This window comes from Falco naumanni, chromosome 2, assembly GCF_017639655.2.
Source record: "Falco naumanni isolate bFalNau1 chromosome 2, bFalNau1.pat, whole genome shotgun sequence".
Lineage (NCBI taxonomy): Eukaryota > Metazoa > Chordata > Aves > Falconiformes > Falconidae > Falco > Falco naumanni.
Genome location: NC_054055.1, coordinates 83,757,922 through 83,782,544, shown reverse-complemented (window position 1 = coordinate 83,782,544; position 24,623 = coordinate 83,757,922). Strand labels below are relative to the sequence as shown.

The following is a 24,623-nucleotide window of genomic DNA, read 5'->3' as shown; positions in this document are numbered from 1 at the left end:
CCATCATATGGAGACTCATTTGTAGGACATGCAGCACTCATGTCTTCCACACAGCTTCCAAATTACAGTCCTTGGTTTGCCACAGCTGGTGCAAAATTTCTTTCAACTCTTGCTACATTCTGTGGTTCTGCTTGCTGTACTTGTTACGCAGCTCGTTTTACCTGTGGGGCAGTGATGGAGCACAGTTAGAAAGGGGCTGAGGCTCAAACCAGGACAGCGCTTGCCCCTACCTCATCTCTCTCTAGCTCTGAGCCTCGGCCTCTCTGCAGACCCCAGAGCAATGCTAACTGCTTCACAGGGAAGGTCACGCCTTGTAGCCTGCTTTGGCCATTGGAGACTTGGTCTAATTGCCTGCATGCAGAACCAGGAGGCAGAAAACTCCTGTGTTTATAAACTTGACTTCAGCACTAAATCTTTCACTAGCTTTGAGCAATTCACCTTTCTGCCTTAGTTTCCCCATGTGTAAAAGTGAGATAACGTTTTACTTTCCTCCCAGGGATATTGCAAGGATTAATTAGTTAACTGAATTTGCTTGAAAGGTGAAAAGCGTTTTACACACGTTAAGTATTGTTGTTTCTCTGGGACAAAACCCCCTCCCTCCGCTTTATACAAGTGATTTTAAAAGCTTAAAACCAGAGAAAAGAAAAGCTGAGGATACTGTCTAACTCAAAACCAGCAGGATGTGGGAATGCTGATGAAGGGAGATCATCCTAATATGGAAAGGGCTGCAAACATGAAACCTTTCAGACCTTTGGAAGCCAGATGAGGTGAAAATGAGCAGCATTTTAGTGGACAAGTGGACAAGATCTCTTCCTTGGTTCTTGGCTCAAGCCCAATGGAGTCAGCAGCCAGCTGTCCTGACTGTCTGGTGGCCTCTGAATCCAGTCAATCTGGCAGCAGGCATGGCATGGACCTTACTGGAAAACATACTATCCCAGTTGGGCTTCCAGAAGAGCAAACAAGTTCACACTGCAAGTTCACCATGGCAAGGTGAGGAAATCTGCACTTTCCCTGCCCAGGCTAGGTCCAGCCTTTGGAATTAAATGCTGGATCACACACCTATTCCTCCTGCTTCTCACCAGCATTAAATTAAATGAATTCAAAAGTAAATATCCAGGACACAAAAGGAGCTACTGCCACTGAGAAGACAAGAATCTGCCTAGGAGTTTAGGATGAACAGCAGCACTAGCTCACAAAAAGAAAAAAGGAAGGAAGTAAATGAAAAGCAACAGCTCTCCTAAGGTGCCATTTAAAGTGGTAAACAGGACGAACCCAATTACACTAGTTACCCTTGGAAGTGCTGTTCTGCAGCTTCTCAAGACGCTATAGCTTAGGCATAAAGGCAGCATTAACAGGGTGTCCACAGTGACAACAGCCAGTCTCTTCTGCATGTATTAAAGTCCCTGGGAGGCATCATTACCCTCAGGTTCGCCTCCTCACCAGAGTGTGGTCTTTCCAGATGTGCTGAAGGAGTACCCCATGTGTATACTTTCTATCACACAGCAGGAAAGGTCAGGCATAATTAGGCTGAGCTGCCTACTTATTTTGCCTACAGTAAAATGGGGGGGAGTTTACGCAAGCTGTTTTCTTACCAGACCTGTCAGTCAAGAAGAGATTTAAAGTTTATCAGCGAGATGCTAAAGAGTACTTGCTCACTGACACAACTGGGTCCAAAAGATGATGTCTGCTTATAGCCTGAGTGATGTGAGAGCTAGCAAAGGCGAGGCTATACAATCAACAACTGGCAAAAGAGGAGGTGTGGGTGTTGCAGTACCGTTCTGTAAATGGCACGGCCCCTTGCATAGCTGCCACTCAGCTTGCTCGTGTCTGCCCCATCTCCCTTCTCTCCTTTCCTGTATTTGTACCCAATGTGCCGAGATGTATTTGCACCTAAATTGATACACACATTTTGGCTGTAAATGCACTTAGTGGTCCTCTATCTTCTCATTCTTATACCAGTATAAGACAGGAGTAATCCTAAAGGAAATTCATAAGGGCAAAACCAGTGAAAAACAAGTGGAATCGAAAGGAGGTCCAATTTATAGAGGCTAAAAGCTGATTTTCTTTTGAAATGGAGGCTAACCTAATCAAAACTAAGAAGCTTCCAGATTTCAGGACTTCTACGAAAGAAATTTTTTAGACATAAAGAACTGATCATTCCTGGCTGTCACAGGCAGTGCAGACGATGAAAGCAATGGATGTATCGATTGGCTCCAGCTGAGGATATGGCCAGGTGGAATTAACATTGTTCTAAAGAGCAGCACTGCATGAGTTTACAAGCAGAGAAAATTCCACTTGACAGGTCTTGGTGTAACCTTCCAAGGTAAGTGTGGGCCTGAGATACGTTCTGTATTCACAGATAAGAAAGGCAGACTGTGAGGCATCTGCACAACGTTCTCTCTAGTCCAGATTAGCCTAACAAATGTGTTTGTAGACTCCTGTTTCACTGGTATTAGCAAACAGTTCTTACTATTGCTTAGCGTGAGAGAAGGGGGAGAAGTTAAGAAAAAACCCCAAAACATAGTATTAAGACACTGCTGGAGCCTGAGGTCAGTATTGCCTGCTGTTCAGAGTTGCTGCTTCTGTTTGAAGGACCCTTTGCCTCTCTTCCTTTATCACATTTTCAATTAGCTTTCCATACACATCTGCTCCTGACCTTAAAATAATCTCCCCTCCACCCCCAAAGGAAAATGATTTTGTAAAGAAAATGCTTCCAGAATCACAGTTCTTTCCTCAACCTTCAGTGGCTTTGGTAGGCAGTCTCGTACATTCCAGCTTACTCCAGAAAGAATCTGTGCCTTGCTGAGCATCACATTTTGTGGCCAAGATTTTGAAGAAAGCAAATGGGACCAAAACTTCAAGCACCAAGCCCATATTTAGGTATGTGTGTTGAGCGCCCTTTTTTTTCAGCAGTGCATAGCGTGTTGTAGCTCTAGCTGACTTCTTTTCCTTCTGCTACTCTTTTTCACAGAAAGTCCCAACATGACCATGGTGTTTTGATACAATGGCAGGAGTATTTACTGCCTGGTAGACTCAGATCTGTATTTCTGAATCCTGTGATGGTACTTTCTGGAAAGGCTGAAGGGTAGAAAAGTGAATATCCCTGGATCTCATGGCCATTTAGCACAAACAGAAAGCCACAGCTGAACCAGAATATTTCCATGGCATTGAAAAATTTGCTTTGCTCCCTCCAGAGACATTTTCATTCACTCCTACTTTTGGCCTATGTGCTAATTACATTCACTGAAATTCTCAAAAATGGGCTGTACAGGGGACTCACGTAACGCAAAGGGCTCTTGCTTGTGTAGAGGAGTATTTCACCAAGTAACAGTTGGGTCTTGGTTAGTCCTAGTGTAGATAGTTGAGGTTTTAGTCTTGTTTACTGGATTTTTGTCACTTCAGTTTGTTCAGCACCTACTCTGGTGCCTGGGTGTCCTTGGTGGCCGCTGGGGAACACCTTCTGCCCCTGCAGTGTCCCACCAAGAAAGCCAGAGCTGCTGGAGGCAGCAAGGAACATGCAGCCAAGAGGGAGCTCCTCAATACAGGCACAGAGGGAGACAACTCAGAAAGAAAGGCTGGGAAGATGGAAAATATGGATTTAGGTTATCTAAAGGAAAGAGGTACCACAAAACACTGACAGCAGAAGACACACTGGGCTACAGAAATTCATCCCTGCCATAACTTTTATTTCAGTTGGTTACCCAAGAGCTGGATTTGGTGTGCCTGGCAGAAATTGTTTGGCTTAGCCAGTAACGTTAATTGGGAAAAGTGAGCAGTATTACTTTAATTGCACAAAAGAGAGGGAGGACAGATCCCATTTCAAATTTCAGAGTAAAGCTTTTTTTAAGGGGGGGATAAATATTAATACCAAGGCTGTGCTGATGAGCTTTAGGGGGGTTGCTAAGCAACACAGCCCTTTGTCTATAGCCCAGGCAATGCCTGGGAAGGGACCGTGTAGGAATAACATTCATATGGCTTCTATAGAAATGTATTTTTGTAGCTTTTCAAAAATAAACAGAAACCCAAATCTGTCTCCTTGACTTTTTTCTTTTTTTCACATGAAAGACTATCTGCTGAAAATGTAGTTAGAGCTGCAATCTGCGAGCACCTATTTCGAAGATATTGTGAGCCTGATAGCAAAGTCGGGGCAACATGCACGTGTTTTTAACACATCAATATTCACTTAATGTATCTCTAAAGAGCGTAGTTTATTTTAAACTCTCAAATTCAGATCTGTGTACTAATTTGCTGTTTATGGCACCAATCATTACATTTTCGTCCATTATATTTTGTTTTTTCCAGGTCACCTTTAGGAATTTCATAAATACATCCCAGTCTAGCATATAAATGAAATAGCTAATAACATGCCATTACATAACTGGTAGAATAAATCCACACATTCCAGATATTAAAATCATGTATGTGTTGGTCTAAGCCTTGTAGTAAAATTCAGCTTTACAATCGTTCAAATTCAATATGTTCATTTTTACTTAAATCTTAGAACCTAGGAGTACAGGGCAAAGGAACAGCTTTTGATTTGAGACTCAAAGAGAGAAAATGATATTTTATTAAGTTAGTGAAAATGCTGACTGCAGAGAAATTTTAAATAATTTATTTTTGAAAAAATGAAAGTACTCTTGTGTTCTGATATGACAGAAAAGCTAAAGCTTTGCTGTTTATATAAGGGAGCAGAGGTGAAAAGTGGTAAACTCAGTGAACTGCTAACAGTCGGTGCCTTTCTTCTATCATTTGTCCTGGAATTGCCTCCTCAAAGTGCATACAAAACACATTTTAAACTACTAAAGCCATACTATTGCAGAAAAATAGAAGGTGGACCAGAAAAACCCACTGTGCTGGCAGACAGGCTGTGGATTTGATATTTACTCCATATAGTACATGTCATCCTGAGATCCTCTACACATGCACAGAGGGTCTGGAGCAAGATGTTCCTACCCAGAGCAATAGGCTTGGGAAAACAATGCTGCTCTACTTTTACCTGCACTTTGTGAAGAAATGATGACCTTGAAAGAAAGGGAGCTCATGCCATTAGTTACAATTGCCTGTCCCAAGGAGCCAGCAGGGGAGTTTACCAAAAGCCCAACTGGAGCCAGTGACAGATCCCAGCTTCTTGCCTTACATCCTGGGTCCCCAAACTCCCAGGCATCCATGCTGCCTTGAAGGAGACAGGGACCAAAGAGACAATCTGGAGCTGTTACTTTGCTGGCCATTGAGTGCTCCAGCTCCTTCCTTATCTACAGGTCAAGTTCTGGTCTATATCACAGCTGTACACTTGCCCCTAAGGATTCTCCTGTGGTGTAGGCAAAGCAAGCAGCTCCTCTAGGCTTATTAGGGTGGCATGCAAAGAATACTCTTCCTTTCCAAAACCACAGAGGCTTGTAAGATCCTGGTGCATTTACAAGTGAAAGATGACAGCAACAGAGCAAGAGGTGCAAACCTCAAAAAAAAAAAAAGGTAAAGAGAAGTTGTTACTTCTTAGTTACTAAAACACACAGTGAAATACTGGAAAAGAAACCATTTCTCTGTTGATGTGGAATCTACATGAGATCCAAAGGCAACCATAAGGAGGATCTTCAGAGGATCATTGCCCATGTTGTCAGCACAACAGCTAATTTCACTAAACTCAAGGTGAGTCCACCATCAAACATGTGGAAACTGCTGGGCATATTAGCGCTGGTTGTTTTGGGTCTTGTTTTTAAATGAAAAGTTTTTCTTTACAACAAGATTATCTCCTCTGCATATGGGTCCACAGTGCAAGTGTGATATCCAAAAATTAAACAAGATACTACTGGACTCCCAACAGAGTGATGGATAGTGTATACCTGTGCTTGCAGAAAATTTGGACTGCAGACCAGTACCAAACTTCTGATTTCTCAGAGTCCACCAGACACTGTTTTTTACGAACACTCTATGTAAAAACATGGTAACATGGATGTAGTTGTGCATGGCCTCATAAACAGCAACAGTCTGTCTACCTCAGTTTGGGGGACCATGGACATATATCAAAGCTGCTGGTATCTGAGACAGATTCTCTTAAGATGTACGTCCAATACCTGTCTTATGTGAATTCAGCAGCTTCCTTCCTGCATATGTAACTTTTTTGCCTTCACTTTCCTCCTTTCCCAGCTCCCTCATCTGCTGTAGACTGCAGAAGTATCAGAGAAGTCATATGAACTTTTGAAACCCACAAGAGTGTTTTTAAATGCATTGGGCGGGTAGATGTGGGAGACTGGATCACAATGCAGGTAATAATGTGCAGGCTGCTCCTGAAGAATAGCATTCCCAGAGGCCTGATGGCCTGCAGCCTCTCCACAGAAGCAGCAGAAGGCACTGGACAGGGAACACTTTGTCTGTCTGCAACACAGAGCACCCAACAGTGAGCCAGACCCAGGCTGTCTGAGCCTGGCTTGGAACCTCTGCCGAAAAAGACAGCAAGCCATGCTGTTTTCCTATATCAGCCTACAAATAGAAAAAAAATTATTATTTGATCTGAGGATTGTCTGCTCAGACAGGCAAGCAATCGGCTTGGACAGTGCAACACTGGGCAACCATTCCCAGTGCGCTGGGAACAAGAACAAATTTTCCAGTTCCTTGTCAGAAAGAGGTAGACCTGGCATCTGTCTTTTGCTTTTACTTGCAGGTATCTGCGTCACTCAGTCTTCTACCCCAGCGTGGGACTTTGGAGATGGTTTAGAGCATGTCTGTGAATACTTTTTCCAGCACCCGTCTGTGTGTAACTAGCCTCCTCTGAATGCTTTTTGACATGCATTCAGATCAATCCAGTCAGTCTCTGGTCTGCGAGTGAGTCATCTCCACTGTTTTGTTCTTCTGAGGTGTACTGCTGTTTAGCTCAGGGACAAGGGGCACGCCTGCAAATACCACATTGGAGATGAAATAAATAGGCTCTGAGCAAACCCACAGAACTTACTAGGACCCATTCATACAAGGATGGGTACAGGTCCAGCTAGAGCCTACCTCCTTATATATAAGAGTGATGGAGAATTTTTTTATTATTTTTGCAGTGTGTGTGGCTACTATAAAATTAGAGCTCTTCCATAGCAACGCTATGGAATTTCATATAATGGTAAGCTATATACAGAATCTGTGCATGACAAAATTAGACTATGCACGTATAAGGTTTTGAATTCAGCTTACCTGAGGCAGAAGGGACTGCATTTTACAGTGGAGCTCAGGATGTGTTGTGTCCATCACCTGCAATGCACAACTCAAAATTGTAATAAATAAATGATAGGTGAAGAGCCAAAATATAGTGGGTTTTTTTCCCAACAAAGATGTATCATGTCCTTTTCTTCTACCTATGTATTACCTGCTCTACAAACAACTCAGTCTTGATCATATCTATTCATTCCCTCTCCTGCAGCAAAGACACTTGTTAAGTGTCTTCCTTTTGACTTGTCTCAAAGGAGTTTTCTGCTAATGTAATGCTTCCAAGCCTGTCCAAAATCAAAGCAGATGGATGGTGTAAGTGGGACTCCTGCTCAGCAACCCCTGTCTAGAACATAATACTCAGCTACCCCTGCTAAGTGAGTTCCTACTAGTTAACATGAAGAACTGTCCATGTTCTAAAATCCACTCAGGCAAAAGTATAAAACAACCTGCAAATGGGCTGCTGGGGGTGAAAAAGCTAAAGCGAATAGACCTTGGAGTGAAGAGGTGAGCCATTTTGTCTGTATCCTGCTAGCCTCTGACATCACTTAACTGATGAGGAATCCTTTTCCAGTACATTTGATCAATGTTAAGAGGGAGAACTAAAGGTTTTTGGATGCAAATACAGCAGATTTTCACAATAAAAGCACATTTGTTACCTTCCATTCTTGTCTAAAATACCTAGAGCAGATGCAGAATATTGTTGATTCATACTACCCGCTTAAGCAATAACAACTGAGTCACAGGGCATTTCCTAGGGATTAATGAGTAGCTGGGAGAGTTGATGGCCCAAAGCAAACTGGAGGGCCATTAACCCCAGCCAGCCATTAATTCCCTGGGAAATGCCCTATGCCTCAACTGTTATTTGCTGCTGTGACCTCCATCCTCTTCTTTATACCGTTATACAGAGGAAAAAAAAGATGTTGAGCAGGGATGATGCTAGATGCTGCTCCTGCCAGAGATGAGTATTTCTCAGCCCAGGGAATTCCTGGCCAGGCCAGGAGACACTAGCAGCACATTGTGCTCAGCTGTGCTCATGTGCTGCAGCTGTCAATCAAGAAATAGTTTTCTAGAATTTTGCTGGAAAAGTGCTTGTCTGTCCAAAATGCACAGATAGCAATGAAGTAAATTCTGTTTTGAAAGATAAGGTATGAGCCACCAGGAGTGCAATGGTCAGTGCTCTAAGAGCTGGGCAAGGACCACAGAGCCCACCACATTGAAGTGCAACAAGCTTTACAGAAGAACACCCTTAGAATTAGTTCTTCTTTCTCCTGTGCATGTCCCCTATGTCTAGAGTCTCAGAAAGAGCAAGGAGATGGGGACATCTTCCTGCTCTAAAGCCAAATGCAGCAGCAATGGTAGTAGAAGAGATGCATAGCATCTTACTTGCTGCATGATACAGAATACGTGCCACGCTAGGTAATACTAGCTGGAAGACAATTGCTCCTATAGGGCATGTAATGCCATGGGTCACATGCTAACCTGCTGCACGTGTTCATTCACAACAGAGCAGTTTCTGCCCTCCCCTTTAAGCCCCACCGTTCTCCTGGGACACCACCCTGGCACAGCAAAATCCTTAGGTTGAAAACCTCTTAGAGCAGCTGTGGCTGGTTCCCTTCCCCTCTAAGTGCTTGAGCTCAAAATACCCTCCTCCATCTGGAGAATGAGGTTTCCAGGTCATTTTAATGCAGCTTGCTGTTTTTGAGAGCACAAACTTTGTGCCAATTCACAACCTGCCTAACTTGAATTAAATTAGTAGGGCTATGCAGAACACAAGCCACTGCCTTCCCTACCCTCCTTGGTAGTGGACATAGCTGACAAAAAACCCAATCACTTAAAAACTAAACAACATTACATGAAATAAAGACTTCAAAGATAAACATATTTAAATGAAATGTGAAATTAAAACAAATCATATCAAGGCTTAAAATTATATCATTTATTTAAATAACATTCAGCAACATATTGTTACTGCTGAAGTTCTAGACAGGTGAACTAGGTGGGTTACCTGGGACAAGCATTTGCTGAAGCAGAAAACCAGATTTGGAAGCAGTAGGCTTTTGCACATACAGAATATTTAAGTACTTTATTTTATTCAGTCAATTCTATTCAACAAGTGCATTTCAAGTTGAGAAACCCTAGAGAAGTTTTTTAAAAAAAAAAAAGGGACGACTTGTTTTTTCCTTCTCCAATCTATGAATAAAAATAAGTTTTGCAATAGCTTGGCTATGACTTACTTCAGTGACTGATAACTTACTTCCAGTTATTTACTTGTAAACTTAGAAAAAAATGTCTGTTTTTTAAATTTTCTCATGAGATATCACTTAAGGTAGTTTATTTAAGTAACAAAAAGAGTATTAGGCTATTCTGGGAAATTTTGATTGAATTCTAGTTTTCATGCAAACATAGGTTCATAAAACCAAGAAAACAAATCTGCAAATAAATGAACCATCTTTCATTTTCCAATTAAAAATATGACAAAACTAAGAATCTGATAAAGTGATTCTTAATTTATCATCATAATGCATTGCAACAGGCTGCCCAGGGAAGTGGTTGAGTCACCATCCCCGGAGGTATTTAAAAGACATGTAGATGTGGCACTTAGGGACATGGTTTAGTTGTAGAATTGGCAATGTTAGTTTAATGGTTGGACTCAATGATATTAAGGGTCTTTTCCAACCTAAATGGCTCTATGATTCTATTATAAATGTGCATAGATAAATACCTTTTGTTAACAAGAAGAAAGACCTCCTCACTGAGTACTTCCTCTTTTTATAAATCAAGGTGTTCTAATGGTTACCAACCCATGAAAACTAACTTTTCTTTTAAAAAATAACTAGCATAACTGACAACTGCAAAAAGAGATAAAATCTATTATTTAAACCAAGATTTCCTGCTTGGAGATTTAAATCTCAATTTAAACCAGTTCGCTGTGGGTGTTGGAGTTGGCTTACAGCCTTCAAATAATTGTAGGGAAGAAAGAAAACTGCTGAGACACACGCTATAAATATTTGCTGGTATCTGAAACTGCAGCGATGTCTTTACATTCCGAACCTCTGGGTTATCAGCATTAAAATACTGGGTAATGCCTCTGAATTGCACTGAAGTAAGTGACTGAAGGCTAAGGAAAGCCACAGCAATTGGTACTTGACTATTTTAACATTGACCTAAAATGGTGAGCATAGCTTTAGAACACTGTTTAACAATCAATTTATTGGTCAGTTACTTTCCACATTAATCTTTTAGTATAGGACAGATCCTGTGATCCCAAAGTTTCATGGGCAGCAGGTAACGTCCAAATCATGGCACCAGCATACATTAGAATTGCTTCAGGACAGCAAATAGAAAAGAAGAGAAGCAGAACCGTACACCATAAAAGAAAAGTATGGTTACAGGCACAGGCAGCTAGAGAAACCTGCAAAATGACAGTTCATAAAGCATACCTATATAAAGACTGAAAACCGGCACTGGTAAAGTAAGGTGGTGTAATCTGTGCCTTTCCATTTTCTTCAGTTCCTGGTGAGTTGACTCCAAAGAACAGTATTTTCTTCTCTCTTGGCTATGCCAGCAGTCTCTAAATCCACACAGACAGAAACACACCTACAGCTGGTGTACATGCTCAGAAAGAGCTTCTCAGTTTATCCAGTTGCTTGAGAGCTTAGCCTGAATGCTTTGGATGGTTGGTGCTACACCCTACATCTGTATTTGTCGGCTTTTTAAAAGCATCACGTCTTACTGTGGTTCCCAAACAAATCTTTGTCAGTGGTCTAAAAAAGTCAAATGTTGACTTTTCTATCTGCTACAGGCACTTTCAAATCCAATTCAAGAATGGCTGGTATCCATTTAACTTAAGACAGCAATCATGTAGATTAAAAAATTTATTACTATGAGTTGTTTCAAAAACAATTTAAGGGTTCATCTGCACTTACTTTCAAGTGGTGTAAGACCAGATGGAATTTACCAGCTGCATGGGTTTAAAAGAGATACAACATCAATGCTACCTGGTGTAATGCTTAATCTCAGTCTTGTGATGGTGAAAGTCTTCACAATGCTTTCCCTTGCTTCCCAGTTTCCCCCAGTTAATGTAAGAGTCCTGCAAAGCAGTACATTCTCCTAACTGGAGACATAGTTGTGTTGGTATTCAGATGTGGTTTGTTCTGGTAGAAATGCTCCCTTGCGGGACAAGGGAACACTCTGCCACTTCAATATTTACATGTAACTACATATATAATGGTATTTTTTACAGATATGACAACACTGGTGAGAAGTCACCCTCACAACTGACATCGTTACTTGTGTGCAACTTTTAAGCTCTGACAAGGGCAAAGAATGACCACATCCAGTCAAATACTAATTTAAACTAAAAAGTCAAATCAGTAGTTTCAGTGGGAGAGAAAGATTTAGGTACTTCTGAGCAAAGCCCTTCCAATGAAGCAGCCCTTTCCTCCTCTTCCTCCTCCAGGTCTCCTGATCACTTACAAAAAGAAACTAGTTGTGTATGATGCTTGAAGTGCCGTTTGTGAGCAAGCAGTCAGTAACAGTTAAGGAATATGGTATCTGCCAGAGAGCACTCCATCTCACAACACTAAATCTGCTTTTCTCAAAATTAGATGGCAATCTGACTGTGGCTGGACCGAATGTTAGGTATACAGTAACATTTGTATTACCCCATTCACCGTGGAAGGAGAGATAAACTCTTTCATCCTTGCCTTTACATTGAAGCTTTGACAACTGTGGTACAGAAGCGATAGCTTCTTTGTGTGTGTAAAGAAATGGAATAATTGTTGATACACAGCTTAATCAAGAAAAGAGCAATCTTTCTTTTTAAAGATTCTGCACTGCTTGCAGACATTTTATCAGTCCTACAAAACCATTCTCTGCTGTAACTAAATATTATCCATTTTACAAATGGGCATGCTGTGATATAGGAAGAGACTCCGTCACACAGCCACTGGTAACAGATGACACTTCAGTTTTGACACATGGGTATTATCATAACCATTAGACAAGGCTACCATCTTAGGAATGCAGAGGTACATTTGCAAAGGGTTTTGAAAATACAGCACTCATTTGACGTCACAGCTGAAGTCAATTAGATTTCCTTAAGGTCAATAAACCCCAGAGCATCTCATAGGCTGCAGCCCATATTCATTGCTCTGGAGCTCCTCAGAAAGGCAGGTGGACTGTGCGTGAGAAATGGATCTTCCCACTTTTCAGGTTTGCAGGAGGACTCAGTGGAATGGACAAACATGTTACTATTTGATGGGATCCACTTGGCTGGAAAAGACTTCTTTCCCCAAGGCTTCTCTTTACAGCAATCTGCCTTGGCTGTGGAAGTCTGGAGGAAGCTTTGGAGCTTATCTATGCTGCTGCTTGACTGCAGCACAGTGAAGTAGGCTTTCCAAGCCTTAGAGAAACATGCTGATCAGAAGTCCTTTACCAGGCACTCAGAGCCCAGGTGACAGTGCTAACCCTCTGGGCCACCTCTACACTTTACCTGTTACGAAATTTCAATCCTTCATCACTTGTGATGAAATAGAAACCAGAGGGTGGACACACAATGAGCATTTTTGAGAGCCCTCCTTATGTGATAGTTTACCCTGTGATGGCTTAAATACAGACCAGAATGAATGCTCAAATCAAAGCACAAACTTCTTTGGCCTCAGGGTAAGAAAAGCATTTCAAACATTGCTGGCCTCAAGGTACAAACCCAAATATTTGCTAAAAAACAGAGAGTTGGCTTTTCTAAGGCAATGCCTTATTGCTGCTTCTCTGGAAGGCTTTCTCTGCTTCCCACCCTTCAGGAAGAACATAGGCAAGGACTAGGACCACAGCCTCTACCTCCTGTTCCCTCTGCTCCTGTAGAATGATCACCTCAGCTCCACAGCTGTCAGCCAACACTGAGAAGCAAAAGGAATGCAAGATGAGAGAAAAACTATCCTAGGTAGCTTACATTGCTCTCATGCACTTAGGTCACTACACAGACCTCAAGGAAACACTGATTTCATCACAGCTATCACAGGATCAGGAAGCTTGCTGATACTATAGCTTCTCTGTGCCTGGCACAGCACCCCCTCTTACTTGGTGAGAGGGAATGTGGCTTGCAAGGTGTTAAGAATGTAAGAATGTGATTAAACAATCACCACCACCTCTTTAGCTCCTAGTCCAGTTAAGACAAGGGATGGACAGGATTAGGCAAGACACAGATTCGGGAGTGGTTTGTTGGTTTTTTTGTGTCATCTTTTAGAACTTACTCTAGCCTTTGCTCAAGTTAACCTCTCCCTATCCCCCTACATATTGTACAATCTACCTGCTGGGAACTTACCCTACCAGTGCAGTGTCAAGTCTTCTTCTTGGCACCTTGGCATGGTTTTAGGCTCAAGCTTAGCAGCAGACTGCCCATTAACTCATGATTTAATGCTGTTCCCTCATGGTTGGCAGCAAAGTCAGGGAGTCAGGGAGCAAAGGAAACCCTTGCCACAGTTTGTTGACCATTTCCTTCAGCCTCAGTGCCAATGCAAGCAGCCCCTGCACCTTGCTGCATGCCCCTATACCATGCTACATCTTGACTGTGCTAGAACAGCTACTCACGGGGCCATGCTACGAACCAGACTGAAGAATGGTTATGAGTTAAAAATAACCAATGCAACAAAAAAATTAGCGATTTTTGACTTAGAATGGTTCCCTGACCCAGCCGAGCCACCACACATCAAACTGTTACAGGTTGGCCAGGCTACACCTTTCACATGGTAACCTGAGATGTGATGTGGATTTTGTATTCCATCAGAGACCGAGGCACTGCAAGGAGGTGCAGATGGTCCTGCCAAAAGCCAAGCAGTTAACAGAATCTGAGCATCTGATACCTAAGACGTGTCCCATGGGCGCCACAGCTTGCCAGACAGACTGAAATTAATGTCACAGTGAACTAAGTGGCAACGGGTCCTCCTCCTTCACCAAGTGCAAACCAAGCATTTCAGATCAGGAATATCCAAACTTTTTGAGAGGAATTTTTGAAATTAAACATTACAAATTGAAATATTTTAGGACATTCCATCTCATAGAGAAATCAATTTCAGTTCAGTTTTCAACCTGAGTCCAAATGAAAAGATTTTAAACATCTGAATAAAATTGAGCAAAAAGTCTTATTTTCAGTGAAGCAAGGATTATATTTATACCATGTATAAATTATATCAAAGACAAGTAGGGTTTGCACAATATACAATGCACAAAGAGGACAAAAATACAAGGATCAAACAGGTATCATTTTTACACAAATCTCCTGTAAATGAAATAAAATACCATAGCAAAATATAATAACTTTAACAATTACTATACAATATATCATCATGCCATATTGTCCTACAATGTACACATAACAATTTAAAAATTGCACATATGCATATAAAATATTCACGACCTGCTCCTCTGATACTTAAGTATAATTCTAGTATTATTTTAATCATAAACATTCTGAAGTAGCTTTAGGGGAAGACTCCAGAATATGAGAAATGTTGAAGCAATAACTTAATTTCAAGAAAAGTGTATGTAAAGGGATTGGTTGTCAGTGGAAGGTAAAAAAGGCTTTTGTTAATTTGGCCTTTTAAAAGTGCTTTTTAAAGAAACAAATACATTTGACTGTTGTTGCCAGTGACAGAAAGTCCCAAATATATTATAAAAACCCAGAAATATCTCCACCAAAAGAAAGACTTTCTTCTTTCTGTAACATATCTTGCCATTGTCTTGATCAAAAGTCTACTACTCACAGATATAAATGGTTTGTATCGCAATTATTAATGCTATATAAGGATTTCTAATAATAAATCCATATGACTATATAGATACAGTTGCTACGCCATGAACATACACTGAACAGTCAACAGAGTATTGGGGGAGAAGCCACCAAAAAAAGAAGTTACAGCAGGTGAGAAGAAGTTGAGAAGAATTTCTGGATGAATTATGGATTTACAGAAAATAGGACTGAGGAAAAGTCCAGGAGGCAAAACTACAAACATCTCTGACTTTTTTTTTTTTTATTCTCTCTTTTAAGACCTACCTCCCTAAGTAATCTACCATTAACGCTTCCTTACCATGAGGCTGGGAGGAAGTCTCTGCTGCGGTTTCAAACCCTTACATCCTGTCTGCCCCAGCCCAGAGCTGGTGAACAAACTGTTCTTTTTTCCTCTTTGCAACAGACTTTACCACGAGATTCAGGGAGCAATTTAAAGCTGAAAAGGAGGAAGTTATCACGGAGCCTTAAAAGGTTACATGGGACAAAGCTTTGGGAGCAGAATAGCTGAATGTTATTTATCCAAAATAAACAAAATTACCTTGGATGAAAAGCACTGTGAGTTACTGAAGGAATGAGTCGGGGAAATAGCAAAGAATCAGAAAGAAGTAAGATCCAAGATTTCATGAAACAACTTAAAAATGGATTATGTGAGGCAGGTGAAGCAAGTATTTCCTGAGCAAGAACAGGGACACAATGGCATGCTGAAGCCTTTGCTAGAAGTGAGCTGTCCTTTTTAATATTAATGATTTCTTTTTTTCTCTTTGGTGTGCTTGGAATAAAATGACCTGGGATACATGCACAGCATCTGCTTCCCCGCGTTGTGCTCAGATGCAATGGGAGAGTAAACAATTAACCAAACTCGATGCAAACGAGAGGCAAACATTTACCTTTACAAAAACCCTGTCTGCAGGCCTGGGCTTGGAAATCTCTGCATTTACTAGATCTATGGAAATGACTCATTTTTATGGTAACTACTCAGTGATGTTCACTGGACAGTTTCTTACCTAAAACACATGTGCCCAGAAAAATGCTTTTTTATCAAAAAAACCTGCTTTAGCAGAGCCTGCAATAGGTAGGACTGCAATAAATAAATTAATGGTATACAGTCCTAGTAATAAATACTGGCTTATGAAAAAGATGCCACACATCTTATCTCTCAAGCTCTCTGAATTATGTATTTCTTTGTAACATTCAGGGAACTCCTGGGAACTGATCCTTACATGGGGAGGGCAATGTGAGGAACCCACGTGGCACAGCTTTTTCACTCAGGGTCTTTTGCACTGGGAGGATAATCCTTGCAAACTCTCGAGCTCAGAGCCTATAACCAATTGCTTGCCACTGTTATTACTACGTTTTTGTGATCTGCTCTGAGAAAACACTGATTCCTGCAGCACAACTCCAGTGGTGCCCAAGTTCACCTATATACAGGACCACGGAGTCAAATGCAGAGACCAAATCCTGTCCAGGGCTCAGGACTGAGATTTTGAGTTGTCCGTTCTTCCCCTCCCAGCAACATTTAATTCTCACAGAAGCTGCATAAACTGAACTTGAGGAAACTACACCTCCACATTTGCCTGGATTTCCTCCTCTCTTCCTCCCTGTGGGTGTCACAAAAAGCTTAAAATAGCTTGTGACTTGCGGCACTTTTCCTGTATCTATTGCAGATATTTGAAAAGGGTAGAGGGAGGTAGGTTAAGATCTGAGGTAGTATTTATAAGCCTAGGGAAATCATTATAACGGTGCTAATCTAGCTCAGGACCAGCCACCTCTTGGACCCAGAGGTCAGAATTTTAATTCCACAGCGTCTCCTGATTTTGCTGTTTCAGAAATGCATATCATGTTAAGAAATTAGGAAGCTGTGTCTCCTTTTGTCTCAAGGGATTTGGCTTTGTTCACCATTCTGGCAGCCCTCTCTGTCCTTCAAATTAAAAACCCCTCTCATACCTGTCACTGTTTTTAGTGTGTGTTTTTGAAGGAAGAACTCTGTCTACATTGAACAGATCCCCAAAGACAATCTCCAGTGCAGACACATAGTGACATATGAAAATGAATGTAATGCTCTGAACGCTGTGCCTCTGCTTCATAGGCCAATTCTGCCAATCTACTACAATTTGTGATTCACAAAAGTAGACCTTGTCCTTAGACACAGAACTCTAATTCCTCTCTTCCCTGTGCCAACCGACTGAAACACTAATTCTTAAGGAACATAATATTGCCCATTTGCTGACATAAAAGGCTCCTGGTATGAAAAAAGCAGCTTTTCCTCTATTGCCCTGTGGTGGGAAGCAGACTTGCACAGCAAGGTGATGTATTATTAGAACCAGAGAAATTCACGAAATTCCTTCATGAGATTGAAATAAATTCTGTTCCGTTTGTAACCGTGTTTGCTATTTTTGTTAAACTGCCCCCTCTCAGGTCCTATCCCAAGAAGAAATCCTGTCAAGAAGGATTAATTTTGGCCAATTCTCTTTCAAAGAGTCACAATCAATAATCTCTCTTGTAGAAGGCAACCTTCGGGAACACAATAAAGGATGTTAATGGTAGTTCCTATGGACATCTCACTTTCTCTAAAGGCAACAAATGAAATATTAAAAACTAAGTAGCATTTAAACGAGTCACTCACCACGAAGTCTGTCTCAAAGCACACAGACTAATCAAAACCAGAGCAACACAAGGGACCCTAGCTTTATGAAAATAATCTTTTCTCCTGTATCATCAATTTCATAAAAGGCCTTCAAAATCCATAAGACTAACACTGTTTCTCACTTACAGAGAGAGAAAAAAAAAAGTGTGTGAGCATTTCAAGCTTTTTAAAGGCAGTAATGTAGCAAATTGTAGCCTTGTATAACTCCATTTAAGTAAGCCAAGTTAAATACATACGGCCTACAAGGTTGCGGGATGGGAATTTGGTAGGCTCTAGGAAGTCAGAAACATTACAATCTCCTTACTATCACCTGTAAGTGGGATATCACACCACATTTTTTCAGCACTAAGTGGCTTATCAATAGACTCTCAAAGACGAGCTTCAGACTTTGTTACACACCCTGAGAACCTTTACTTTGAAACAATGCATGCTGTTTATCAGTCAGCACCATAAGCATGTATACAAATATATATCTGTGTTTTTGTTGAGAAAGCATAAACTGAAACATCCCATAATACCTTTCCTGCCAATATCCGCCTATGACATTATTATGCACTTTGTGCAAAATTGGGTAGGTCTGTGATCTGTCAGGTATTAGAAGTAATAGTTGGGGTTGTCTGCCTCTGCAGCTGTGAACAATGACAGAAGGAGGTGCTGGTGATGCTGGCTCTCAGTAATTAGGCCATACATAAGACACGCTGCAGCAAACTGCCTTTTGCTCTCCTCATTCTCTCCTCATTCCCTCCTCACCCCAGAGAGAAAACACTGAGCTTCACTGCATCAGTAGCAGGCCTGTCTCCTCATTTCAGGAGTGAAGGCAAGATCTTACCTGTCACAGTTGGTGCAGCATTGGCAGCCACACAACGAAGATCAACCAGAGCCAAATCGTGTCTTTTACTAGACAGTGAGGCACCACAGATCCTCCTCCCTTTTACCTCAAACAGATGGCAATGACTTTTCCTTCTCTCTGTTACCCTTTGCTCCTGGTTGACCTGCACGAGTTTCTCTGCATATGACCTCTGTATTGTCCACGCTGCGTTCAGCTCACTAAAACTGCAGGCAGAAAAGCAAAGAACTACCCAAACAACCAAAAGGGATAGCAGCCTCCAGCAAGAGTCCCTCCCACGCAGCACATCAAGTGCATCAAGCGCTGGAGAGCCAGTGTTGCACCGCATTTGTCAGCCAGAACAGGACTTTAAATACTCCAGATAGCTTCACTGAGACTACAGCTAGCTACAATTTCATTATAACAAGTAATATATATATATATATAAATAAATATATATATCTCCTGCAGTCCCATAGTTGTGAAAATCGTTCCTATGCAACTATACTCTGGCATCTCCATTTAGCTGGGCTTCTAGCCTTTTCATTGTGAGGAGAACTGAAAACCTGTAAGCTGAATGCAAACTGAGACAGCATCACTGCCAGAACCTGCAGGAAACCATCAGCCTGCAAGGCAACCTGTCCTTCTCCCCTTCCCGGAGTCTACAGGACCACAGCTGTTGGTGGCTGCCCCCAAGTGTGGCCGCGACTGAGCACGGTGTGCTCTCCCAGCCTCCGCTTGCCCCGTGTGGGTCTGTGTCACAGGCAAACCATGGGAGATGTGCAGAGCACTGCAGGCAGCCCAGAGGCAGCCTGCCTGGGATATGTCCACCAGGGTAACAGGCCTCCAACAGCTGGGGATACAGTGCTGCAGGGCATCCTCCCACCCCTCCAGAGGCTATATTTCCAGCTTAACCCTCCGCACTGACAGGTAGATCTGAACAGGTGAGCTTGCACAGGGTCCCTTTCAAGAGGCAGAAAAGATATACACAGTGAGTCCAGAGGCCATGCAGTATGCACCTTGCCCAGTTTGGCACCGAGCTCGCCACCCTGACAGAGCTCGCTGCTGGGAGGCACTGGGGCCTGCCAGGTCCTTCCCATAGCTCCCTCCTCGTATCTACTTGTGGGCACTAATTGCTTTGCAGCGTGTGCACTGCAAGGCTGTGTAGCCTCAAGCAAGAAAGCCGGAGTCCACTTTGTCACAAATATCAAGAGCAACCAAAAGCTTGGGATAGCAAATTTCCTTGCCTTGAGGTTAGTGCGGCAGCTCTGTATCACCTGGAGAGCAGCGTTGTCCTAAAGACAGCTATGAGCTTCCCACTTCCCCAGCATATATGAGGAACATGTGGAGAACATTGACAAGCCCAAACCTGAAAGTCAGGGACATGCATTGCTGAGAACAGGTACACATTCTCCCTTCTCAAGGCATGGGGCTCTTCAGATGGGCACAGAGAATGAATCCTCGTGTTCTCCACTGTTTCTGAAGGAGGGAAAGGGAAGCTTCGCCCCATTCCAGCAAGCAAATTAATTTACTGGACTCCTATGTCACCTGTTGGAATTGGGAAATAATTATTTTCCTAGGACACCTGACTGCAGAACTTACATTCCTTTTAAGCCTAAGCATGAAAATGTCTACTAGTGTTCAAAGCAGAACTAACCAGAAACAAATTCTTTGACATCAGCTTCTCACTGACAAACTGTGGACCAAAAACTATTCACAGGAATCCTTCTGTTGGGACATTTTCAACAGAAACACTTCATATTTGACTGGAATGGAAGCAGACCTCATCCTTTCCATCCAACTAATTAAACAGGCCAAGAACATATCAACCATATCAAGAGCATGGGCACAAGGTTGCTTTTTTAAAAATAATTTTAAATAAACTCATTGCTAGTAAGGATATGGAAACAAAACATTCTATTATCACAAACATCAGAAGGAAATGCAAAATCAACACACAGCAAATACTCTAGTATAGCTTTCCAGGTCCAGTCTGAATGAGGTTGGAGACGATACCAAATGGGCTGTGTCCCTCAAGTATTTGTACATGCATTCAAACAGTAAAGCAAGCAAGGAATCTGACTATATATTCTTTGCTGATACTAGACAAGCTGATCAATCGCGGTGAAAACTCATTCATAATCAGACGTTTGAGATTGCTGCAAAGATGCGCAGGGCTCTTTAAGCATGTCCTGACCTTACCTGCATACCTAGCATTACGCACATTCTTAATTTTAAGCATGGGAATAATTAATTTAATATGAAATATTTCTGTGAGTATTTGCAGGACTGGATCCTAACTCTGAGCTGGTCTTCACAAAGATATTCAGGAAAATTAATCCAAATTAACTAAAGGCTTAATTTAAAGCAGATTAGTTAAAGCATATTTAACCCTGTAAAGACTTTTCAAAATTAAAGTAGTCTTAATTCAGCTTTGTATAAAGCTTAATCCATTTTCAATTTACACTTTAAGTGAATTTGGACTAATTAAGTTGAATCTCCTATGTAAATGAGCCTGAGGTCCTAATTCAGAACTGTGTCCAAGCACAGGTATAAAACTATCCCTATTCATAAAAACATATCCTTGAAATCAGCTGTTTTCAATAAGATGCACAAAGGTTCTTAAATATTTTCTCTTAACTATTTTGTATTCTTAAACTATTTGAGAATTATAGTTTGATGCTAAGAAAAAATCATAGCCCAAAGGGCTAAAAGGCAGATAACTGTATTTTATTTACTGTTCTCTAGATGATACCAGTTTCTCCAGTGTGTGTACAAGAAATCTTCAATCATTGTTTTCTGTTAGGAAATCTCTGATTGACACAGAATTAAAAACTGGTTCTTCAGGCTGGAATTATTTTTTCCTTAGAAGGTGAAAAGAAGATTAACCCTTCGTTTTCTGGGAAGACTTCTTAATGGAGTGTTGTTTTCTCAACTCAAACTGGTAAAGCACCCTATCTGTTAATTTCAGCAATTGCATTTATCTAGGATTTTACATCTCAGATTTTGCAACTCTTCTTTTAAATCTCACCTCCATGGAAGCATACTCAAAGTGTTTGAATCTGTATTATTTTCTTGCTGGATATGCAGCAAGAAACTGAGAAAAAACCAAGCTTTATAACAAGGTTTGAATAAGTATTTCTGAATAAGTTTGAAGAGAGGTAAAACTAGCAGTGTAGCATCAAAGGTATGTTAAGTGACAAGTTTTCTGCTGGCTACATAAGGTGAACTAAGAAAAAAACTACCTCCAGAATAAAATTTGCCAACTAAATTAGACATGGAGCCATAAGAGCTATTTACAGAGTCATGGAGTCTCAGCAGACATCCCACATCTGCTTACTTTAAGTGGGTTGGAGAAGTCAGCTCACACATGTTACAGCTCAGCTCCTGATCCATTCAACTTACTGTCCAAATACAAATTCCTTCAGCTCTCCCTGGTACTTCAATAGTCTCACTCACCCAGTGCAACAAAGCACAGGACAGCAATCTCCAAGATGCTAAGGACCAGAGAAGTTACAATGTGCTGTATCCTAACACAGAGAACCAATACAATATTTCCTTCTTCTTTCACTAAGACAGTACAGCTTCTGGAAACAAGCTGGCACAGATAGGGCTGACTCACGTATCTTCACCTGATCTTCCTCTACTAGAATGGGTATGGGTGGAAGCAGATTATGTCTGCACCACCACGTACCCACAGTCCACCCAATGCAGTGATACAGTTATGAGTGATGCCCACCTGACGACCACAACAAAACTGAGATTTGACAGCTCTCTACATCAAATTCACCAAGTGCCTGTATTTTGGTTAGTCTTCCCCAGAAAGAAGAGTCCAAACAGATGATTTCGTCATCTTTTTCTAACTCACGAAAGAGAGAGAATTTTATCCTATGTAGGTTCCTCAAACATGTTTATCACTGTTAGCTGAGCACCGTCCAGAAAAAAGGAAGAGGAGCTATTGCAAAGAAATCCAAGGTTGATTACTACCATCCTGCTCACTGACTGACTAATTCCTGCTGCCAGGAACAGCAACTTGTTTGGCCCTCCTTTCTTTTACCATCTTTCCTTCCATTGTTCTTCTACTGTCTGGTGAAGTTACAACTTCCACCCTTCCCACTTCGATAAAAAAGGCAAACAGAAAAGATATTCACCAGAATATACACATGGTTGCCTTCAATAGTGCTTTGTGGAATGGCTGTGCTCGTGAATGTGGCAGTCAGCAGCGTAATGTGGAGGGAGCACTGCTTGTAAATGGAACTTCTTTCTGATTTCACTATCGTTTCCAGAATTTCCATGGCTCACTTTTAGTTGAAGAGATGTTTCTGCCACATGGAGCTAAAAGAGCTTTTTAGATGTGTTTGAAGGCTGTTAGCCACCATCATGTGCCAGCTCTTCTCTCCTTGTGTTCTGTAGCTACTTCACATCAAGCACCAGTGGTCTCTGCACTTGCTGCTCTCCTCTTGATCCAAAAGCTTTTCCTATTCTTCAGTTTGCAGATGTGGTCTGGATGAGGACCAGTACCTAGCTGAGGTGTGTACAGTAAAATAATCACTCCAGACACAGAAAAGCAACTTACGCCATGCACACATTAAGCTGGCAGTGCTTAACTGGCACCCAGATAATAAGCACATCTACTTCACTGCAAAACATGGTCAGGATTTGTAGCCATGAAATGGACTTGATAGCCTTTAAATTCTGTTTTACTGTGCTGGCTTACAGAGATGGCTTGGAGCCGATGTGGCAGCTCATTAACACTCAGTTAACACTTCTCTATATAGCACAGCACTGACTTTTACATTTTCTTATTTTCAGGGGAGCAATGCATGTGGAATTAAAGGGAGGGGTAATAGCTTAAGACACAAAATATTATGAACAAATCAGTTTTAAAAACATAGAAATAAAAAAGCTACAATATACTGAAAGTACCATTTGTGAGTATAGAGTCCAGGAGAAGCATTACTTTTACCTTGCCAAGTTTCCGATGCATATGATTCATTCTGAGAGTCCCAGCTTCAGGTACCAGAGACAGACATCTACAGAGGAGCAGTTTGTTATCTGAGGAAGCATGCATCCAAATCAGCTTCTGTTTTCAACCTTATAGTGGCATCTGTTTTATTTAAAAAACCTATAACTCAGTTTTAACTGTTAGGCTGCAAAACTGGGGAGAGTGCAACTCTCTTTCATGGTGTAGCCTTCAGCCAGAATGATCTTTTCTCACACTAAAGCAGTAAAAGAGGAAGTGAAAATGTCAGGCTGCACTTGATTGCCAGAAAACTGCCTGTTTCCCATAAGAAAAGAGTAATTCCCATGTGAAATGCAGGTCTTGTCTACTAGTTGTCTCAGACCTCAGACAGCACAGTGAGTGTGCAGGAGGTTAACAGGCAGATTATCTTCCAGCCTTCCCACTGCAACATCTGTCTGTGTTAAAGAGCAGCCTTGCACAGCACGTGCTGAAATCCCACTGAGGTTGCTCTCCATCCACATGAACCCCAGCCTAGCAGCCACCAGGGATCTAACAAAGGATCGGCAAGCAACAACCTGCAAAGTGACCAAAGCTAACCAGGGAGGAGGCGGGCATGCTGAAGGTGGCCAGCAGATACAATGACAGCCTACAGCTCCCCAGGGTAACCCCCTCTCCCTGCCTCAATGACTTTTATCAGACAGCCTCTCCTGGAGTGCTCAGCAGAAACAAAAGCTGCTTCTCTCCGCACAGGGCTTTGCCAGGCAACATTTCCACTCTTCCCCCATCCAGGTTGAGCCTGCCAGGAGAGAGCTGAACTTTTCTGGCAGAAGGAGGTACCCTCACACTCCCCAACACCTGCAGGAGGTCATGAGTCTTTTAAAGGTCTGTTTCTTGCTAATCCAGGCACCCTGTGGACACCAGGGGCCTGAGTGAGCTGCACAACAGGATGCCCCGCAGAGCTACCGAACTAGTTTTAAGAGAGCCAGCGCGGTAGCAGAGGAAGCGTAGCTACATTACTGCACGGCTCCACCTGGCCCAATTAGCCCCACTGGAAACCACTTTGGGTGTCTTTGTGTGGCCTTGCATTGTGCCAAGTAAACAAATACATACCACACATTTGCAAAGACAGCCTTTACAACTACACCAGAAATGTTCATGCACAGATTGAATCATTAAGCAGATTTCAGCTGGCTGGCTGTGCATGAACTCTGGCGTT

The 24,623-nt window shown here is 41.8% G+C and overlaps 1 long non-coding RNA gene across 2 annotated transcripts in view; it reads right to left on the bottom strand.

The window, feature by feature from the left end:
* Positions 1-23,651, bottom strand: part of LOC121084116 — a 65,565-nt gene extending 41,914 nt beyond the window's left edge. For both annotated transcript variants that reach the window (XR_005826590.1, XR_005826591.1), the window contains exons 1-2: positions 23,411-23,651; positions 7,174-7,230 (exon numbers count right to left, since the gene is read on the bottom strand). This is a non-coding gene — a long non-coding RNA (uncharacterized LOC121084116). The remainder of the gene's footprint in view (positions 1-7,173; positions 7,231-23,410) is intronic.
* Between the last annotated feature and the right edge of the window lie 972 nt (positions 23,652-24,623).